Genomic DNA, 20,761 nt, shown 5'->3' with positions numbered 1-20,761 from the left:
GGCTGTGTAACTCCAACCCTGACTTTCAGGCACGCTGTCCCCGCTCCGGAAGAAGTTCGTACAAACCTTCTGGCATAACCACGAAGTCGCCGAGTCTGTCCTGATCCCACCCACGTGTGGGAACGTAGGCGGGGGTGCCCTTGATGTGGGGGGAACCGCTGTCTGTCTGCAAGCGGGGCTGGATCTATAGAAATGGCTGTTTGCATGGCTCCCCCTAATGTCTAAGGGGATACACAGGGAGCCGGGGAGGGAACTGGAGGCTGGGAGTCAGGGAGAGGCAGACTTACTTTCGTCTCTGTGTCTTTTGAAATCCCAGACTTTTTTTTTTTTTTTAACAAATTCAAAAAACAAACATTTTAAGAGGAGGGGGGAAAAGACAAGATGTGGTCATACATTTTCCTAAACTGGCTCTTATTCTCCTCCTCCCCGTTTCTCCCCACAGTCTCCCCCCTCTCCACAGGGCTGTGTATGAAGCTAGCCGATAATCCGTTAGTTTCCAGCTGATGGCAAACGGTTTTTAGACATATATTCCCCAGTAAACACAGGTCTACGCAGCCTAACATTTTTGTTGAATCTGTAGACAATTTATTGAATCCTAACGGTTGACTGCTATATAGTCACTAAAGTTATATGTAAACTTAAAAAAAAGAAATGTATCCTAAGAACTTCACTGTCTAATCCTACAAATATAGGGGTGCGGGTTTTATTGGTTTGGGACAGTGGAAGGTGGAGGCAGATCTTGGGCGGCTGTATAAACAGGGGGTAGGATGGGAACTCGGTGTAGGCGCTGTCCTGCCTGCCGGGGCCTCTTCGCCTTTGGACGGCCGGCCTGCTGCGCGGGCCGTTCGTGGGGGTCCGTTGTGTGTGGGGAGCCGTCCATGGTCCTGTTACCAGGCCTCAGTGCTTTAGGGAGCCTGTACCCCTGGCCTGTGACCTTCACACGCTCCCCCAGTTTCTCCTCCCCCTTTAGGTGGGACAGGAGGGCTGGAGGGGGCTGGGGTTCCGCGTTTCCTTCCCCCAACTTGGAAGGCAGCCCCGACCGGAGGTCCCACAGGTGTGCGGGCTCTGTGCATCCAGCACTCAGCGCCTCACCTGCATCTCCTGGGCCAGGCCTCCTGACCCCATCCCAGCTCTCCCCGCCTCACCTGCTCCTCCTGGGCCAGGCCTCCTGACCCCATCCCAGCTCTCCCCGCCTCACCTGCTCCTCCTGACCCCATCCCAGCTCTCCCCGCCTCACCTGCTCCTCCTGACCCCATCCCAGCTCTCCCCGCCTCACCTGCTCCTCCTGACCCCATCCCAGCTCTCCCCGCCTCACCTGCTCCTCCTGACCCCATCCCAGCTCTCAGCGCCTCACCTGCTCCTCCTGACCCCATCCCAGCTCTCCCCGCCTCACCTGCTCCTCCTGGGCCAGGCCTCCTGACCCCATCCCAGCTCTCCCCGCCTCACCAGCTCCTCCTGGGCCAGGCCTCCTGACCCCATCCCAGCACTCAGCACCTCACCAGCATCTCCTGGGCCTGGCCTCCTGACCCCGTGGCCCGCCCTCCTCCTCCTCCTCCTCCTCCTCCTCCTCCTCCTCCTCCTCCTCCTCCTCCTCCTCCTCCTCAGAGGGGATGCTCCCGAAACCTCTGCTGTGGGAACCTGCTCAAGCGCCTGCAGGTAGGTCTCAGGGGATTGGGGGCCCCGTAGGGGGTCCCCGGGAGGGGTACACACCCAGCGACAGCAATTCATCCATTGCGGTGGGTTCCGACCCTGGCGGGGGCCTGAGGGGTTGGTGCCAGGAGGGTGTCTGCTCCCTGGTCCGTGGCTCCGTGTCCGCCTGTCGGTCCCTCCAGGCCGAGGGCAGAGGTGGGCCCGGTGGCCCCTGTCTCCTGGCCCGGGCAGGGGTGCTGCTTGCTGGCGTGTGGCTTTGCACCTGTGAGGGGCAGAGGGAGACGGCTCGAAACGGCCATTTCCAGCTGCGCACCGAGGTCCTGGCGACCAGGAAAGCATCTTCATGGCGAGAGAAACGGAAGTCTCCGGGCAGGAGGGCCCGACCCTGTGGACCCCGGGGGACACGTGTTTGCGGGGGAAGTCATGCTAGGTTTCAACTGCGCCCCTAGCCCTCCTCCCCATCGTCCAAGAGTGAACGGTGCTACCTTGCCCTTTTCCCCTGAACATGTCCATTGGTGTTGGTGTTGGTGTTGTTAATCCTCACCTGAGGATGCTTTTGCACCGATTTTTAAAGGACTGAAAGGGCGGGGGAGAGAGAGATGGAGAGAAACATCCATTGCTTGCTCCTGTGGGCGCCCAGACCGCCATGGAACCCGCAGCCTGGGTCTGTGCCTGACCGGGAACCAAATCCCAACCCTGTGGTGTCTGGGAGGGTGCCCCATCTAACCGAGCCACCGCAGGGCCTGGCGTCCCGATTTCATTTTGCGGAAACTATGTGCTTTGGGGGACAGCTTTCTGTGTAAACTTTATCATGAAGATTGTTCTCTGTGGTGGTACATCGTGTTGGACCTCTGTTTGAAGGGATTTTAATGATAATGGTCACAGTTACCACTAGAACGCACTGAATTCATTAGCAAGTGTAAAGTGTTATATGAACATGGGACAGAGAAATAATGGAATCTCTGAAATCTAGTCTCTGAGATTTAAGGAAAAAGGAACTGCACATACTGTTTTATATTTTAATATTTTTCCTCTGTGTTCATCGTGTCAAAAGACTTCTCAAAAGACCATCGCCAAAGCCGGTTTGGCTCAGTGGATAGAGCGTCAGCCTGTGGACTGGGGGGTCCTGGGGTTCGATTCCGGTCAAGGGCACGTAATTTGGTTGCGGGCACATCCCCAGTGGGAGGTGTGCAGGAGGCAGCTGATCGATGTTTCTCTCTCATCGATGTTTCTGACTCTCTATCCCTCTTCCTTCCTCTCTGTAAAAAATCAATAAAATATATTAAAAAAAAAAAATACCAGACCCCTGGCCCAAGTCTCTCAACTATGAGAAACCCTTTTTAACATAAAATATTTTACAGGCCTTTGTGTGATTAAGCTTATAGCTACTATCTTTTATTGAGGAAACACATCAAGAAAGCTATACTGATTCACTGACATTTAAATGAGCCCGTATGGTATTGTATCGTCCAGGGCTGCGGTGGTGGTGAGAAGGGGGGCTCCGGGTTCAGGTCGCCTGGTTCTGTCCTGCTCAGCGCTTTCTCGTGTGTAACGAAGGTCGCCCCGAGGCGTCTCAGTTCCCTAATATTTACAGTGAGGACCAAGAGCCCTGGCTGGTAGCTCAGTGGGTCAGAATGTCCTCCCAATACCCCAGGTTGTGGAGTTCGATCCCTGGTCAGGGCACGTACAAGAATCAACCGATGAATGCATAAAGAAGTGGAACAACAAATCAATGCGCTCTCTCTCTCTCTCTCTCTCTCTCTCTCTCTCTCTCTCTCTCTCTCTCACACACACACACACACACACACACACACACACACTCTTTCCCACTCTAAAGTCAATTTAAATTTTTTAAGAAAAAAAAAAAAGAGGATTAATAGTACTTCATAGAGTTGGTTTGACAGTTCATTGATACTATATGGCATTTCCAGCCATTAGAAGAGTCTCTGGCACATAGTATACGCATTTTTAAAAAAATAAATTTTATTGATTTTTACAGAGAGGAAGGGAGAGGGTTAGAGAGTTAGAAATATCGATGAGAGAGAAACATCGATCAGCTGCCTCCTGCACACCTCCTACTGGGGATGTGCCCACAACCAAGGTACATGCCCTTGACCGGAATCGAACCTGGGACTCTTCAGTCTGCAGGCCGATGCTCTATCCACTGAGCCAAACCGGTTAGGGCAATTTACACATCCTATCTAATAAAGAGGGAATATGCTAATTGACCATCACTCCATCACAAAGATGGCTACACCCACAGCTGAGGCCAAGTTTCCATAAGAAGCCTTAACGAGCAATCAGCAGGGACCTGAGGCTACGCCCTTCCCTTCCCCCATGGGGCTTGACAAGGGACCTCAGGCCATGCCCCCCACCCAGTGGGGCTTGACAGGGGATCTCAGGCCGTGTCCCCACCTGGCTGGGCTTGATAGAGGACCTCAAGGCACACCCCCCTCCCTGGTCTGGGCTGGGCAACCTCAGGCTACACCCTCCGTCCTGGCACCGGGCCAGGGAACCTGAGGCTATGCCCCCTGCCCGGCAGGGCTTGACAAGGGTGGGACTGGCTGCACCTGGATCTAGCCCAGTTTGCGGGGGGCGGCTGGCTGGGTCTGGGTCTCACGCGATTTTGAGGTGCATGTGGGTGGGCTGGGACTTGACTCTGGGTCCCATGGTGTGCCCCAGACTCTTGACAGGAGGAAGGTTTTCATATACATTTTACTAATTTTCTTTCATCTCTGACATTTCTATTACAGAGAAAGGGCAAATAGCAATATTAAATTATTCCCTCTAATTAACCCCCTTTTAATGTGCACGGATTTCGTGCACCAGGCCACTAGTTGTTAAATAACACAGCTATTTGCATTGGACTCACTCTTTAGCCAACCCATGCTTTGCAGGGGGCTTTCTCGAAAGCTCAGAGACGAATTGCAGGCCTGGGGCCAGGGGCTGCGCTGCTGGTCTGTACCCCCAGCACAGGCCTAGCAAGCAGTGGCTGCCCGAGTGAATGGAACCCGACAGATCCGGGTGCTGTCAGCGCTTCGCCATTCATCGGCAGCTGCCCAAGTCACCTGACCTCTCGCTGTGGAGTGGGGGTGACCGCACAGGTGTGTGCTGAGGACAAAGGGAGGCCTGCATGTAGGGTCCTTTGGGTAGCGTGTGGCCTGTATGTATCTGCTGTTGCTATGAGCCAGAACCCAGACGATGACACAGAGTCTGAGAAGTTGTATAGTCTCTCTCAGCCTATTCAACTGCACATCAATGTGCAGGCTGGAAGTCCCTGCCCGGGAAAGCCATTTGTAGCTACTATTATTTCCTTGCTTCCTCCTCTTCCTCCTGCTAACTAAGCCAGAAAAATAAGTTTTCAAAGCTTCTTTTGACGACACTTATCGGAGGCCACCCAACAGCCATTCCTTTCTCTCTTGCTGCCAGAGCCCCATTCATGTGGAATGAGGGAGTAGAACGGATTTTTTTTTAATTTCTTTATTGATTAAGGTGTATTACATATGTGTCCTTATCCCCCTCTTGCCCCCCCCCACCCCCCCACTCATGCCCTCACCCCTCTGTTGTCTGTGTCCATTGGTTAGGTTGATATGAATGCATACAAGTCCTTTGGTTGATCTCTCCCCCTTACCCCCACCCTCCCCTACCTTCCCTCTGAGGTTTGATGGTCTGATCGATGCTTCTCTGTCTCTGGATCTGTTTTTGTTCATCAGTTTATGTTTTGCTTTATATTCCATAAATGAGTGAGATCATGTGATACTTATCTTTCTCTGACTGGCTTATTTCACTTAGCATAATGCTCTCCAGTTCCATCCATGCTGTTGCGAATGGTAAGAATTCCTTCTTTTTTACCACAGCGTAGTATTCCATTGTGTAGATATACCACAGTTTTTTAATCCACTCATCGGCTGATGGGCACTTAGGCTGTTTCCAAATCTTAGCTATGGTGAATTGTGCTGCTATGAACATAGGGGTGCATATATCCTTTCTGATTGGTGTTTCTAGCTTTTTGGGGTATATTCCTAGAAGTGGGATCACTGGGTCAAATGGGAGTTCCATTTTTAGTTTTTTGAGGAAACTCCATACTGTTCTCCACAGTGGCTGCACCAGTCTACATTCCCACCAACAGTGCATGAGGGTTCCTTTTTTTTCCGCATCCTTGCCAGCACTTGACGTTTGTTGATTTGTTGATGATAGCCATTCTGACAGGTGTGCGATGGTACCGCATTGTCGTTTTGATTTGCATCTCTCAGATAATTAGTGACTTTGACCATGCTTTTATATGTCTCTTGGCCTTCCTTCTGTCCTCTTTCGAAAAGTATCTGTTTAGGTCCGTTGCCTATTTTTTGATTGGGTTGTTTATCTTCCTTTTGTTAAGTTGTATGAGTTCCCTGTAGATGTTGGAGATTAAATCCTTATCGGTGATAACATTGGCTAATATGTTCTCCCATGCAGTGGGCTTTCTTGTTGTTTTGTTGATGGTTTCTTTTGCTGTGAAAAAGCTTTTTATTTTGATGTAGTCCCATTTGTTTATTTTCTCTTTAGTTTCCATTGCCCTAGGAGCGGTATCAGTGAAGATACTGCTTCAGCATATGTCTGAGATTTTGCTGCCTGTGGATTCCTCTAGTATATTTATGGTTTCCTATCTTATGTTTAAGTCCTTTATCCATTTTGAGTTTATTTTTGTGTATGGTGTAAGTTGGTGGTCTAGTTTCATGTTTTTGCATGTATCTGTCCAATTTTCCCAGCACCATTTATTGAAGAGACTGTCTTGACTTCATTGTATGTTCATGCCTCCTTTGTCAAATATTAATTGAGCATAGTGGTTTGGGTCCATTTCTGGGTTTTCTGTTCTGTTCCACTGGTCTATATGTCTGTTCTTGTGCCAGTACCAGGCAGTTTTGAGAACAGTGGCTTTGTAATACAGCTTGATATCTGGTATTGAGATCCCACCTACTTTGTTCTTCTTTCTCAGGATTGCTGCAGCTATTCGGGGTCTTTTTTTATTCCAGATGAATTTTTGGAAAGTTTGTTCTAGGTCTGTGAAATATGCCGTTGGTATTTTAATGGGAAGTGCATTGAATTTATAGATTGCTTTGGGTAGTATGGACATTTTGATGATGTTGATTCTACCAATCCATGAACACGGTATGTTCTTCCATCTGTTTATGTCTTCCTCTATCTCTTTTTTCAGTGTCCTGTAGTTTTCCGCGTATAGGTCTTTTACCTCCTTAGTTAAGTTTATTCCTAGGTATCTTAATTTTTTTGGCGCAATGGTAAATGGGATTGCTTTTTTAGTCTTTCTTTCTGTAAGTTCACTATTGGTGTATAGACACATAGATTTCGTGGCGTTAATTTTGTATCCTGCTACATTGCCAAATTCATTTATTCAGTCTAATAATTTTTTGATGGAGTTTTTAGGGTTTTCTATGTATAGTATCATGTCATCTGTGAATAAGGACAGTTTTACTTCTTCTTTTCCAATTTGGATGCCTTTTATTTCTTCTTCTTGTCTGATTGCAATGGCTAGTACTTCCAGTACTATGTCAAACAGGAGTGGTGAGAGTGGGCATCCCTGTCTTGTTCCTGTTCTTAGGGGAAATGGTTTTAGTTTTTGCCTATTGTGGATGATGTTGGCTGTGGGTTTGTCATATATGGCTTTTATGATGTTGAGGTATGATCCTTCTATTCCCACCTTGCTGAGAGTTTTTATCAAGAAAGGGTGTTGGATTTTTGTCAAATGCTTTTTCTGCATTGATTGATATGACTATGTGATTTTTATCTCTCAATTTGTTTATGTGATATATCACGTTTATTGATTTGCGAATATTGTACCATCCTTGCATCCCTGGGATAAATCCTGCTTGGTCATGGTGTATGATCTTTCTGATGTAGTGCTGGATCCGATTTGCTAGAATTTTGTTGAGGATTTTGGCATCTATGTTCATGAGGGATATTGGCCTGTAATTCTCCTTCATTGTGTTGTCTTTATCTGGTTTTGGTATTAGGGTGATGCTGGCTTCATACAATGAGCTTGGAAGTGTTCCTCTTGAATTTTTTGGAATAGTCTGAGGAGGATAGGTTTTAGTTCTTCCTTGAGTGTTTGGTAAAACTCCCCTGTGAAGCCATCTGGCCCCGGGCTTTTGTTTGCTGGAACCTTTTTGATGACTGCTTCAATTTCTTCCATAGTTATCGGCCTATTGAGATGTTTAGATTCTTCCTGATTGAGTTTTGGAAGGTTGTATTTTTTCCAGGAATATGTCCATTTCCTCCAGGTTGTCTAGTTTGTTGGAACAGAGTTGTTCATAGTATTTTTTAACAATCCTTTGTATTTCTGTGGGGTCTGTTGTTATTTTGTCTCTTTCATTTTTTGATTTTGCTTATTTGGGTTCTCTCTCTTTGCTTCTTGGTGAGCCTGGCTAGAGGTTCATCAATCTTGTTTATCCTTTTGAAGAACCAGCTCTTGGTTACATTGATCTTTTGTATTGGTATTTTTTTGTCTTGTTTTGTTTTTGTCTCTATGTCATTTATTTCTGCTCTGATCTTCATTATCTCCTTCCTTCTGTTCACTCTGGGCTTTTCTTGTTGCTCTCTTTCTAATTCTTTAAGTTGTAGCATTAGATGGTTTACTACCATTTTTTCTTGTTTTTTGAGGTAGGCCTGTAGAGCTATAAACTTCCCTCTCAGGACTGCTTTCACTGTGTCCCATAGATTTTGGATTGTTCTGTTTTTATTGTCATTAGTTTCCAGGATGTTTTAAATTTCTTCTTTGATCTCATTAGTAACCCAATCACTGTTTAATAGCATGCTATTCAGCCTCCAAGTGTTTGAATTTTTTGGATTGTTTTTATTGTAGCTTATTTCTAATATTATGCCATTGTGGTCTGAGAAGATGCTTGATATGATTTCAATCTTCTTGAATTTGGGGAGACTTTGCCTGTGACCCAATATGTGGTCTATTTTTAAAAATGTCCCATGTGCACTTGAGAAGAACGTATATTCTGTGGCTTTGGTGTGAAATGTTCTGAAGATGTCAATTAAGTCCATCTGCTCTAGCAAGTCATTTAGGATTGCTGTTTCTTTGCTGATTTTTTGTCTAGAGGATTTATCCAGTGATGTCAGTGGTGTAGTAAAGTCCCCTACAATGATTGTATTGTTGTTGATCTCTCCCTTGATACCTTCCAGGAGTTTTTTTATGTATTTGGGTGCTCCTGCATTGGATATGTTTATCAGGGTTATATCCTCTTGTTGTATCGATCCCTTTAGTATTATGAAGTGGCCTTCCTTATCTCTTATTATGGCCTTCACTTTGAGGTCTATTTTGTCAGATATAAGTATTGCTACCCCAGCTTTTTTTTTTTTCATTTCCATTTGCCTGAAAGATATTTTTCCATCCCTTCACTTTCAGTCTGTGTGAGTCCCTTGTTCTGAGGTGGGTCTCTTGTAGACAGCATATATATGGGTCATATATATATATATATATAATTTATTTTTTACAGAGAGGAAGGGAGAGGGATAGAGAGCTAGAAACATCAATGAGAGAGAAACCTCGATCAGCTGCCTCCTGCCCACCTCCCACTGGGGATGTGCCCGCAACCAAGGTACATGCCCCTGACCGGAATCAAACCTGGGACCCTCCAATCCGCAGGCCAATGCTCCATCCACTGAGCCAAACCGGTTAGGGCGGGTCATGTTTTTTTATCCATTCAGCCACTCGATGTCTTTTGATTGGAGCATTTAGTTGTTTATGTTGAAAGTTATTATTGATAGGTACTTGTTTGTAGCCATTTTTATTTCTTGTGCCTGTGTTCCTTCTTACCTTTTTATTTCTTCTTTTTACACCAGTCCCTTTAGCATTTCTTGCATTGCTGGCTTGGTAGTGATAAATTCCCTTAGCATTTTTTTTTGTCTGTGAAGCTCCTTATTTCCCCTTCAATTTTGAATGATAGCCTTGCTGGATAGAGAGTATTCTTGGATTCAGTCCCTTGCTTTGCATCACTTTGTAAATTTCCTTCCATTCTTTTCTGGCCTGATGTGTTTCTGTTGAGAAATCATTTGATAATCTAATGGGAGCTCCCTTGTATATAACTTTCTGTCTCTCTCTTGCAGCCTTTAAGATTCTCTCTTTGTCCTGAACATTTGTCATTGTAATTATGATGTGCCTTGGTGTGGGTCTTTTCGGGTTCATCTTGTTTGGGACTCTCTGTGCTTGTGTGACTTTTTTCTTCCCCACATCAGGGAAGTTTTCTGACATTATTTCTTCAAATAGGTTTTCTAACCCTTGTTCCTCTTCCTGTTGTTCTGGCACCTCTATTATTTGTATGTTGCTTCGTTTCATGTTGTCCCATAGCTCCCTTAGGCTCTCCTCCTGTCTTTTAACTTTTTTCTCCACTTGCAGTTCAGTTTAGGTGTGTTTTGCTTCCCTGTCTTCTAATTCGCTAATTCAGTCCTTCGCTTCCCCTAGTTTACTGTTGAAACTATCCATGGTGTTTTTTATTGCAGCTATATCACTCTTAATTTCTTCTTGATTCTTACATAAGTTATTGATTTTTTCATCCATTTCTTCTTGATTCTTACATAAGTTGTTGATTTTTTCATCCATCCAATTTATGAACTCTATGACCCTTATTCTGAATTCTTTTTCTGACATATTTTCTGTTTCACTTAGCTGCTTTTCTGGCAATTTCTCCTTTTCTTTCCTTTGGGGGTTTCTTTGTCTACCCATTTTTGGTCTCACTGACTGATCTGGATGTTGAGTCTTGCAGGGGCTGCTCCTTGGGTGGCAGTAGCTCCTCAGAGTGCAGTTGCTCCTCAGGTGGTAGCAGCAGCAGCAGCGGCTGCTCCTCAGTTGGCAGCAGATCCTCTTGTGGGTGCTGTTTGCAGCAGTGGTGGCTCCTCTGGCTGGTGGGGAAGGCTGCTCGCCCAGCTGCTGCTCCTCAGACGAAGGTGGGCTTATCATGAGGCTGCTGCTCTTTGGACGGGGGCTGGCTGCTCGCGGCTGCTGCTCTTTGGACGGGGGCTGGCTGCACGCGGCTGCTGCTCCTGGGACTGGGGTGAGCTGCTCGTGCAGCTGCTGCTCCTTGGACAGGGGCAGGTTGCTCGCGCAGCTGCTGCTCCTCGGACTGGAGTGGGCTGCTCTTGTGGCTGCTGCTCCTCGGATTGGGGAGGGCCACTCACCCGGCTGCTGCTTGTCGGACTGGTGCAGGCTGTGCAGGGCTGCTGCTCCTCGGATGTGGGCGGTCTGCTTGTGTGGCTGCTGCTCCTCGGACTGGGGCTGCTCCTCAAATGGCGGCAGGCTGCTCGCAGAGATGCTGCTCCTCAGACGGGGGTGGGCTGCTCACGCAGCTGCTGTTCCTCAGATGGGGGTGGGCTGCTCCTCAGATGGGGGCAGGCTGCTCCTCGGACGGGTGCAGGGTGCGGGCTGTGCACAGCTGCTGCTCCTCAGATGGGGGCGGGCTGCTCCTCGGACGGGGGCGGGCTGCTCCTTGGACGGGTGCAGGGTGCGGGCTGTGCACAGCTGCTGCTCCTCAGATGGGGGCGGGTGGGCTGCGTGGGGCTGCCACTCCTCCGTCATGGGCATGCTGCTTGTGTGGCTCTTGCTCCTCGGATGGGGGAGGGCTGCTCGCATGGTTGCTGCTCCTCGGACGGGGAGTGGCCACTCACATAGTTGCTGCTCCTTGGAGAGGGGCAGGCAATGTGAGGCTGCTGCTCTTTGGCCTGGGGCGGGCTGCTCGCGAGGCTGAGTAGAGTGGATTTTTGTTCCCAATTCTTCATTCCCTCTCTGTAATAGAATTATACAGCTACACCTTTGGGCATTTAGCTCTATGGCACTTTCCATGGGAGTAGGCAGAGTATATATCCCTGCCCAGTTCGTGTTGGACGTGGCCAGGTCATTTGTTTGGTGAATGGAATGTTACTGGACGGGACACAGACTGGACAGGACTTTATCTCGCTTCTGGTACACTTACCATTTAGGATGGTGTGGCTCTTTAAATGCAGAGAGAGGGGGAAATGGCTTGAAATCAGTGTTTAATGAGACAATGAGGTTCTTCCTAATGAATATTAAAGGATATTTATTGCAAAATGACTAGAAGTCTACCAGGCAAAAGGAACCAATCCCTTTTGTAATGAGAAAAATACGCTATTGGGTAGCTAGTGGTGCCAGAATAAGAAAATATATTGGCCCGACATGAAAACACACACAGCCTAGATCCAAGCCCAAATGATCCCAGACAAATCTAGCTGAGTCACAGGTGACCTACAGGCCCATCACTGAGGAACAGAAGCTTGTTCTTGTAAACCACTCAGATTTTCAGGGATTGCTTATTATGGAGCATTATCCCAGTAATAGCTGACGGATACAGAGGTTGCCCAGCTCTCGAGAATGAATCATAATTGATCTAAGATAATACTGTTGTTCTTTTCCATCTACCTGATTTCCAGATTCTCCTAGAGCCAGGGGTGGGCAAATGACCCAGTCTTGGCCAATGAAATGTGAGAAGGTGTCTGCTGAGGACTTCTGGAAAAGCTTCCGCTTTCCTGATAAAAGGCATAGGAGGGGCTGGAAGTGGTATTTCCACCTTCTTCTTTGCTTGAAAATTCAGTGGGCATATCGAGACCATGAATTGAAAGGCCGAAAGATGAAAAGCTAGGAACGATGGAGCAGACAGGTAGAAAGTCTAGGCTCCTGATGACATGGCTCAGTAGTTGACTGGCATCAACCACCGCTTATCCCTTCACTTCTTATTTAGTCAGACTTTTTGTGTCTTGCTTCCCAAGGATTCCTAACCTAATATACCTGAAATAATGTCCGCTTGGTCATCCCCGCCACCGTGTCTCTGAGATGAGTGATGAACGAGAAAAGGGAGCTCTGTGATCATGATTCTCCTCACACAGATTCTAAAACACCTGGTTTACTAGGTTACTAGACTCCGGTGGTTTTTGCTGGGTTGCCTCTTTGTCCAGTATTTGTAATAGAAGTGAAGCAGTTAGGTTATGGTTGGCTTTAACCAAAAATCTGGTGGGGACTGATTTAGATAAAGGAAAGTAGCTCGGCTGGGGTGGGTCAGTGGTTGAGTGTCAACCTATGAACCAGGAGGTCACAGTAGCCAATCAATGATTCCCTCTCATCATTGAAGTTTCTCTCTCTCTCTCCTTCTCCTTTCCTCTCTGAAATGAATAAAATACATTTAAAAAACACACAAACCAAACAAAAAAACACAACCCCAAATATTTATTCCCCATCGCTCTGGATGGGTGGGAAGTTCAAGATCAGGAGGCCGGTAGATTGGGTATCTGGTGAGAGCTCACTTCTCGATTCGCAGATGCTGTCTGTCTGCTTGCTGTGTCCTCGCCTGTGGGTCTCTCTGGGGTCTCTTATAAGGACACCAATCCCACTCGTGAGGGCTCTGACTTCATACCTAATCACCTCCGAACACCATGACATTGGGGATTAGGTTTGCACACAGAAATCTGGGGGGAGGGGGCATACACATTCGGTCTATACCAAGAACCAAGGAAATCGCCACAGAAGCCACAGCGGGAGACTTTGGGAATGCATTTGAAGAGGTTCCAAACCTCTTGGAAAATGAAAAGGAGTTGATGATGCTGAAACTGAAGGGCTGGCTCTCAGGAGGAGCTTTTAAAGATAGGATGCCCTCTGGGCTTCCTGGTCCGATGGCCAACATTCCACCGCTTGAGTGCACAGGTAAGATGACAATGAGATTTTGTCTCCAGGCTGCCAAACCACTTTGGCTGGATTCGGGGTCCTGAGATGTGTAAGTCCTGGGGGTTAATCACTCCAAAAGATAAGAATGGTGGAGCAACTTCTTTGCTGAGGCATCTTTATCTGATGCGGCTAAGGTCCTGGTCTCTGTGGGAATTCCAAAGGGCATTGGGACCAGGAAGAAGTCCTTAAAACGATCCAAGATGGGAATGCTCGTGAACTCACAATAAAGTGATTTCTTGAAGGAAAAGGCGCCAGAAGCCTTCTGGTACGTCTGTGCCAGTGGAGACACAGAGGATACGAGAATTCCTTAAAAAGGCACCAGGACAGTGAGTTCAAGCGAACCCAGTGACTGTGATCGTGTTGGTGATCAGAGCTGCATTTTTCCTGATCACCAAGGAAGCGTCTTCATCAAGATCATAGAGTTCAAGGCCTGGCTGTTCGTCTGTGAGACGTGGCATTTCTCACAGCAGCAATTCCAGTGCAGGTTCTTGTCACGGTAGTTGCAGATGTGGGGTCTCCCGAGCATGGTAGACAAGGACCTGGCTTACTCAGGAGCTCTGTGATCTGCTAGAGACCCACACCGACCGGGACGATGATGACAGAGGAAGAGTGTCACCTGCCGCACCATGGAAGAGGCAGGTGCTGTGCGGAAAGCCAGCAAGTCCAGTTTGGCCAACCCCAGGGTCCTGGGGCGCCTTCCCGCCTCCCAGGGAAAGGGAATCCTTGGAGGTGTTTGAACTCTTTAGGCAAAATTCCTGTGGACTTTGAGAATCACGTTACCTCCTCTTTCTTTTTGTTTTAACTGTGCCCGACTTTTGAGGGGACTCTGTCTAATGCAGCCGTGGGCAAACTACGGCCCGCGGGCTGGATCCGGACCGTTCGGCTGTTCTATCCGGCCCACGGAGCCGAAAGAGCGGAGGGTTCTCTTGCTCTCCCCTCCGCTCCTTTACTTTGAATTTATATTAGTTCACACAAACACTCCATCCATGCTTTTGTTCCGGCCCTCCGGTCCAGTTTAAGAACCCATTGTGGCCCTCGAGTCAAAAGGTTTGCCCACCCCTCGTCTAATGTGTATTTCTAGTGTTCTCAGACACTACATACGTATGTGCAATACCTATTTATAAAACATGCATCCTTAAAACTGTGACCTCTCATTAGTGCAGATCTTTCACTGAGCTGTGAACCACCTCTCCCCAGCCCTGGAGCAATCCCTGCAGCTGGGCCCCGGCTACGTGGCTGTGGCTCAGCCAGCCTGCATTTACGATGGGTGAACCTGCATTTACGATGGGTGAACCTGCATTTACGATGGGTGAAAACCCTGTCCGGCTCCCTGGGGTTGCATTTTGTCTCGTGTTTGTCTGAGTCCTCCTCCTCTGCCCTTTAAGATTCAAAAAGAGCAACGGAGGAAAACAGCAGCGAATGATGCGAGTCTCGGAGTATTTATGAGGACTGGCACCATCCAGCATGAAGCGACTACGGTACAATTCTGGGGGTGAATCATCTTTATCAAATAAAGTTTTTGATTTCAGTGAAGCTTTGCTAATGTGAAGTGTTAAGCATTTTGCATTGAAGCATTCATATAATTCTTAAAAGTCTACAAAGTACTTTTGCTATAAAAAATGGGGGGGGGGGCGGGACTTAGCATTAAAATATGTTAGGGAAAACCGGAGAGAATTACAAAGGGAATTAGGTGAATCCATTGTCATAACTGGGGACGTCAACACCCCTCTATCAGGATGAACAGACCCCGGGAGGCAAAGAGCCAGTAAGGATGTAGTTGAGCTCAAGACCATCATAAACCAGCCTGGCTGGCGTGGCTCAGTGGTTGAGCATTGACCTATGAACCGGAGGTCATGATTTAATTCCCGGTCAAGGGCACATGCCTGGGTGGCAGACTCGATCCCCAGTAGGGGGCGTGCAGGAGGCAGCTGATCCATGATTCTCGCTCATCTTTGATGTTTTTTTCTCTCCCTCTTACTTCCTCTCTGAAATCAATAAAGTTATATTAAAAACATAAAAGTAAAAATAAAGTATAAACTCAAACACTCATTGAATCCAGTTGAATTTCCAGGCACGCCTCGTATGGCGGGAGCATGGTGGGTCTTTGCTGGGACGTAGAGCTGGGTTTCCTGGCTCTGCTGGGAAGCCTTCCACTCCTCACACACCCTGGGTCAGCCGTCTGTCCTCTTCTCCGGTCAATGGCTCTGCTCTGAAATGACATCTCACATCCCCGGGAGCCAAGGTTGCCCCGGGGCCGAGGCAGCTCTGTCTCCTGTGGGATGGGGCCCAGACCCTGGAGAAATCTCAGGGCATGAAAGCTGAGACAAGGGCCTCTCTGGCCGGGAGGTATTTGCCTGAGATAAGGAGCCAGGACTGGACTCAGGTTTCCAAGGAGACTGTCTTGGGAGGGGAGGGAAACACCGCCTCCTTCCTCTTCATAAACAGAGACAATCCCTTTGTTATCACTCAGCTCTGGAGCGCCCAGCTGCTGGCTGGAGAGTGTGGCCGGCCCTCCCGGCAGCCCTGGGCCAGCCAGGAGACTGGGAAGGACAGGAAGCACTGGATAAAACCGCAGTGGTGTGAAGAGTCACTGGGCGACAGAAGCCAGCCAACCTTCCCGCCCTCCCCCCGTGCTGGGGGGTGTGGGGAGCGGGGAGCGACGTCAGATGCCAGTAAAACTGTATTCCGAGACTCAAAAACCCACTGGGGACCGAGCCGGCAACCCAGCATGTGTCCCTACTGGGGACTGAACCAGTGACCTCGTGGTTCCTGGGTCAACACTCAACCACTGAGCCACACCGGCCGGGCACAACTGGCTGCTTTTAGAGATGAAAGAAATCCAAGCCTCCAGTAACCTGACCGCAAGCACTAAGACGCCACTGGACAGCCGCTTCTGGCTCCTGGGCCAGGGTCTTCCCGCACGAGACGCTGCTCTCCAGATAGAGCCGGGCCACGGGACTCCAACCTCACCCCTGCAGGCAGGCGTTTCCGAGGACGCGGGGCGTGGAAGTGACGCTCCCTAAGGGAGCCAGCGTGCAGCAGCACTGATCCCGGGTGAAGGGCTCGTGCTCAGAGCACGCGTGTGGCTCCTCCCGCTAGAGCAGGCCGCCGCAGAGCAGCCAGGGTTCCCTAGAGGTGGGAGCCTGGGCTAGCCAGGACTATGGGTTCATACACAGGGGCCCCACGTTTAGCACTTGCACGACCAGATCCTTGGCCTTGGGGGCATGGGGTGTGGGTGGGGCTCCCAGACACCACGCTGGCAGCTAATGTCTGTGATCACAGAGGAGCAGAACGCATCTTGTCTAATTCTGCAATTCAGAAGGAGGGACTGAGTCAGAGATCCTTTGCTCTGTTTTTTCTTTTCTTTTTTTAATAATATATTTTATTGATATTTTACAGAGAGGAAGGGAGAGGGATAGAGAGTTAGAAACATCGATGAGAGAGAAACATCGATCAGCTGCCTCCTGCACACCTCCCACCGGGGATGTGCCCGAAACCAAGGTACATGCCCTTGACCAGAATCGAACCCGGGACCTTTCAGTCCGCAGGCCGACGCTCTATCCACTGAGCCAAACCGGTTTCGGCTGCTCTGTTTTTTCTATCCTTTCCTCCCACTGACCTCTCCTAGCCTGCCCCGCCGCCACCCCGGGCCTTCACCACACTATTGTCTGTGTCCTTGGATTATCCCCATATGCCCACAAGTATACATAAAATAAAATAATAAAACAAAAATTCAAAGAAATTCCAGTTAACACATGCAAACAATGATCAGTGGAATCTTGCTATTAAAACTGCGACTAACCAGCAAAATATATGGATAAAAGACTGCACTTAAACGGAGCTTTAAGAAATTCAATTAATCCCCCTGCTGGATTAAAAAAAAAAAAAGAGTTGTTTGCTCCTGGTTATAGAACAACAGAAGCAGTCTGAGCAATGGACTCATTGATTCTCTCTCTCAGGTTGATCCTATTCTACTCACACCCCCTCCCATAGATACACCCGTCAAACCCCAGTTCCTCCCACTTCTCCTCCTCCTCCTCCTCCTCCTCCTTCTCCTCCTCCTCCTCCTCCTCCTCGGTGATGAATGACCTGCTGGGAGCCTACAGCCTCCCGGGCTTGCCCTTACCGATTCGTTCAGGACCGTGGGCGGTCACAGAACCTGGACTTGGACCATTTTGCGGTCTTCACGGCCATCACGAAGCCTGGCAGGGGGCGGAGGAAGCACGGCTCCAGAAGGAGGGTTTCGGGTGAAGCGTCTCCAGGAAACCAGAGGACTTGACTCACACCACACGGCTGTGCTTCACCGAGTAGGTTGTCAGAGCAGGGGTCCTCAAACTTTTTAAACAGGGGCCAGGTCACTGTCCCTCAGACCGTGGGAGGGCCGGACTATAGTTTAAAAAAAACCTATGAACAAATTCCTATGCGCACTGCGGGCCCGGGACGCGTCGGCTGCTAAGCAGGACAGGCAGCGGCCCCCGGCGGGCCGGATCCATGTCCTTGGCGGGCCGCCTGTGGCCCGCGGGCCGTAGTTTGAGGACGCCTGTGTCAGAGGCTCCACGGCAGTCCTAGTCCAGAGCGCTGAAATGATGATCGAAGACACATTAGCCCCAACATTAGCAACGTATTCTAGGTTCATGCCTCGAGGGGTGACATAGACGAATGAGGGAGGTGGGAGGCTCCGTGGGCTCGCTCACTGTGATGGGACGTGTCTGTGGGAAGAGAGCGGAGGTCAGCATGACGGACCTTTGGGACCGGGGTCCGGACGATGAGGACGAGAGGGCCGAGTCCCCCCGTCGCTCCAGCTGGGTTGGGATGTTTTTGTATTGGAGGAGGAATTGTAATGACTTTCCCCCACAAGGCTGTCCTGTTTCAGTGTAAGAGTGACCCACTCTTAGAAAAAGGAACTAAATCCATACTCACAAGTAATTATTCAGATTATGCAATAATCACTATTTTAAAAAGACATGTTTCAGTGCGTCCTTCGATTGGAAAGTATAACCCTTTTGTATCTAACTGCCCAAAGTAAGTGTTTCTTACACTTGGAGGTGCCATGTCACCATGTCAGTGTCTGAATATGGACAGATAATCATGGAATTAATTGTAATCATGCCAACATGTCCCACTCCCTGGGGGAGGGGAGGTTGGCAGGACCAAGTGGATGCAGATCAGTTCTCCTGGCGCCGCGAGGCTGCCTGGTGCGGGCACAGCGTGGAGCTGCGGGGGCTCTGGGGTGGGCGGAGGCTGCCTGGTGCGGGCACAGCGTGGAGCTGCGGGGGGTGTGGGCGGAGGCTGCCTGGTGCGGGCACAGCGTGGAGCTGCGGGGGGTCTGGTGTGGGCGGAGGCTGCCTGGTGCGGGCACAGCGTGGAACTGCCGGGCGGTGTGGGCGGAGGCTGCCTGGTGCGGGCACAGCGTGGAACTGCCGGGCGGTGTGGGCGGAGGCTGCCTGGTGCGGGCACAGCGTGGAGCTGCGGGGGCCTCTGGTGTGGGCGGAGGCTGCCTGGTGCGGGCACAGCGTGGAGCTGCGGGGGGTGTGGGCGGAGGCTGCCTGGTGCGGGCACAGCGTGGAGCTGCGGGGGCCTCTGGTGTGGGCGGAGGCTGCCTGGTGCGGGCACAGCGTGGAGCTGCCGGGGGTGTGGGCGGAGGCTGCCTGGTGCGGGCACAGCGTGGAGCTGCGGGGGCCTCTGGGGTGGGCGGAGGCTGCCTGGTGCGGGCACAGCGTGGAGCTGCCGGGGGTGTGGGCGGAGGCTGCCTGGTGCGGGCACAGCGTGGAGCTGCCGGGGGTGTGGGCGGAGGCTGCCTGGTGCGGGCACAGCGTGGAGCTGCGGGGGGTGTGGGCGGAGGCTGCCTGGTGCGGGCACAGCGTGGAGCTGCCGGGGGTGTGGGCGGAGGCTGCCTGGTGCGGGCACAGCGTGGAGCTGCGGGGGCCTCTGGGGTGGGCGGAGGCTGCCTGGTGCGGGCACAGCGTGGAGCTGCCGGGGGTGTGGGCGGAGGCTGCCTGGTGCGGGCACAGCGTGGAGCTGCCGGGGGTGTGGGCGGAGGCTGCCTGGTGCGGGCACAGCGTGGAGCTGCGGGGGGTGTGGGCGGAGGCTGCCTGGTGCGGGCACAGCGTGGAGCTGCGGGGGCCTCTGGTGTGGGCGGAGGCTGCCTGGTGCGGGCACAGCGTGGAGCTGCGGGGGGCTCTGGGGTGGGCGGAGGCTGCCTGGTGCGGGCACAGCGTGGAGCTGCCGGGGGTGTGGGCGGAGGCTGCCTGGTGCGGGCACAGCGTGGAGCTGCCGGGCGGTGTGGGCGGAGGCTGCCTGGTGCGGGCACAGCGTGGAGCTGCCGGGGGTGTGGGCGGAGGCTGCCTGGTGCGGGCACAGCGTGGAGCTGCGGGGGGTGTGGGCGGAGGCTGCCTGGTGCGGGCACAGCGTGGAGCTGCGGGGGGCTCTGGGGTGGGCGGAGGCTGCCTGGTGCGGGCACAGCGTGGAGCTGCGGGGGCCTCTGGTGTGGGCGGAGGCTGCCTGGTGCGGGCACAGCGTGGAGCTGCGGGGGCCTCTGGTGTGGGCGGAGGCTGCCTGGTGCGGGCACAGCGTGGAGCTGCGGGGGCCTCTGGTGTGGGCGGAGGCTGCCTGGTGCGGGCACAGCGTGGAGCTGCGGGGGGCTCTGGGGTGGGCGGAGGCTGGCCCCATGTCAGGCGTGGGCTGCGGTAGGAGCTGCAATGCAAGGGGACTGTGGTCGCTGTGTGTGCTGGGCTGGGGCTGCTGGGCAGCAGCTACGTGGCAAGACGGGGTGCCGCTTGTCCGGGCGTGGGCCACTTGGTGGGACCCCAGTGCCAGCCAAGCCTGGCCCCTGTGCTGGGCTGGGGCTGCTGGGCGGGAGCCAGTGTGAGCCGAGGCCGGCCTCCACCTGTGTGGGGCTGTGGCTTCTGGGAGGCTGCAGCGCATGAGCTGTGCTTGTGTGGTGTCCGGGCCGGTGGCAGAGGCTCTGGCTGGACAGGCGGGCAGCTGGGCGGGCGGGCTGGGTGGGCAGGGCAGGCAGGCTGGGCGGGCAGGCTGGGTGGGCAGGGCAGGCAGGCTGGGCGGGCAGGCTGGGTGGGCAGGGCAGGCAGGCTGGGCGGGCGGGCTGGGTGGGCAGGGCAGGCAGGCTGGGCGGGTGGGCTGGGTGGGCAGGGCAGGCAGGCTGGGCGGGCGGGCTGGGTGGGCAGGGCAGGCAGGCTGGGCGGGCAGGCTGGGTGGGCAGCTGGGTGGGTGGGTGGGCAGCTGGGTGGGTGGGTGGGCAGCTGGGTGGGTGGGTGGGCAGGCTGGGCGGGCAGGCTGGGTGGGCAGGGCAGGCTGGGCGGGCAGGGCAGGCAGGTAGCCAGGTGATGGAGGAGACTCTGTTGCCCACATGGCGGGGCCAGCGAG

The sequence above is a fragment of the Plecotus auritus genome (assembly GCF_963455305.1).
Source record: "Plecotus auritus genome assembly, chromosome: 5".
In the NCBI taxonomy this organism is placed as follows: Eukaryota; Metazoa; Chordata; class Mammalia; order Chiroptera; family Vespertilionidae; genus Plecotus; species Plecotus auritus.
Note: the sequence above shows the minus strand (reverse complement) of the source record.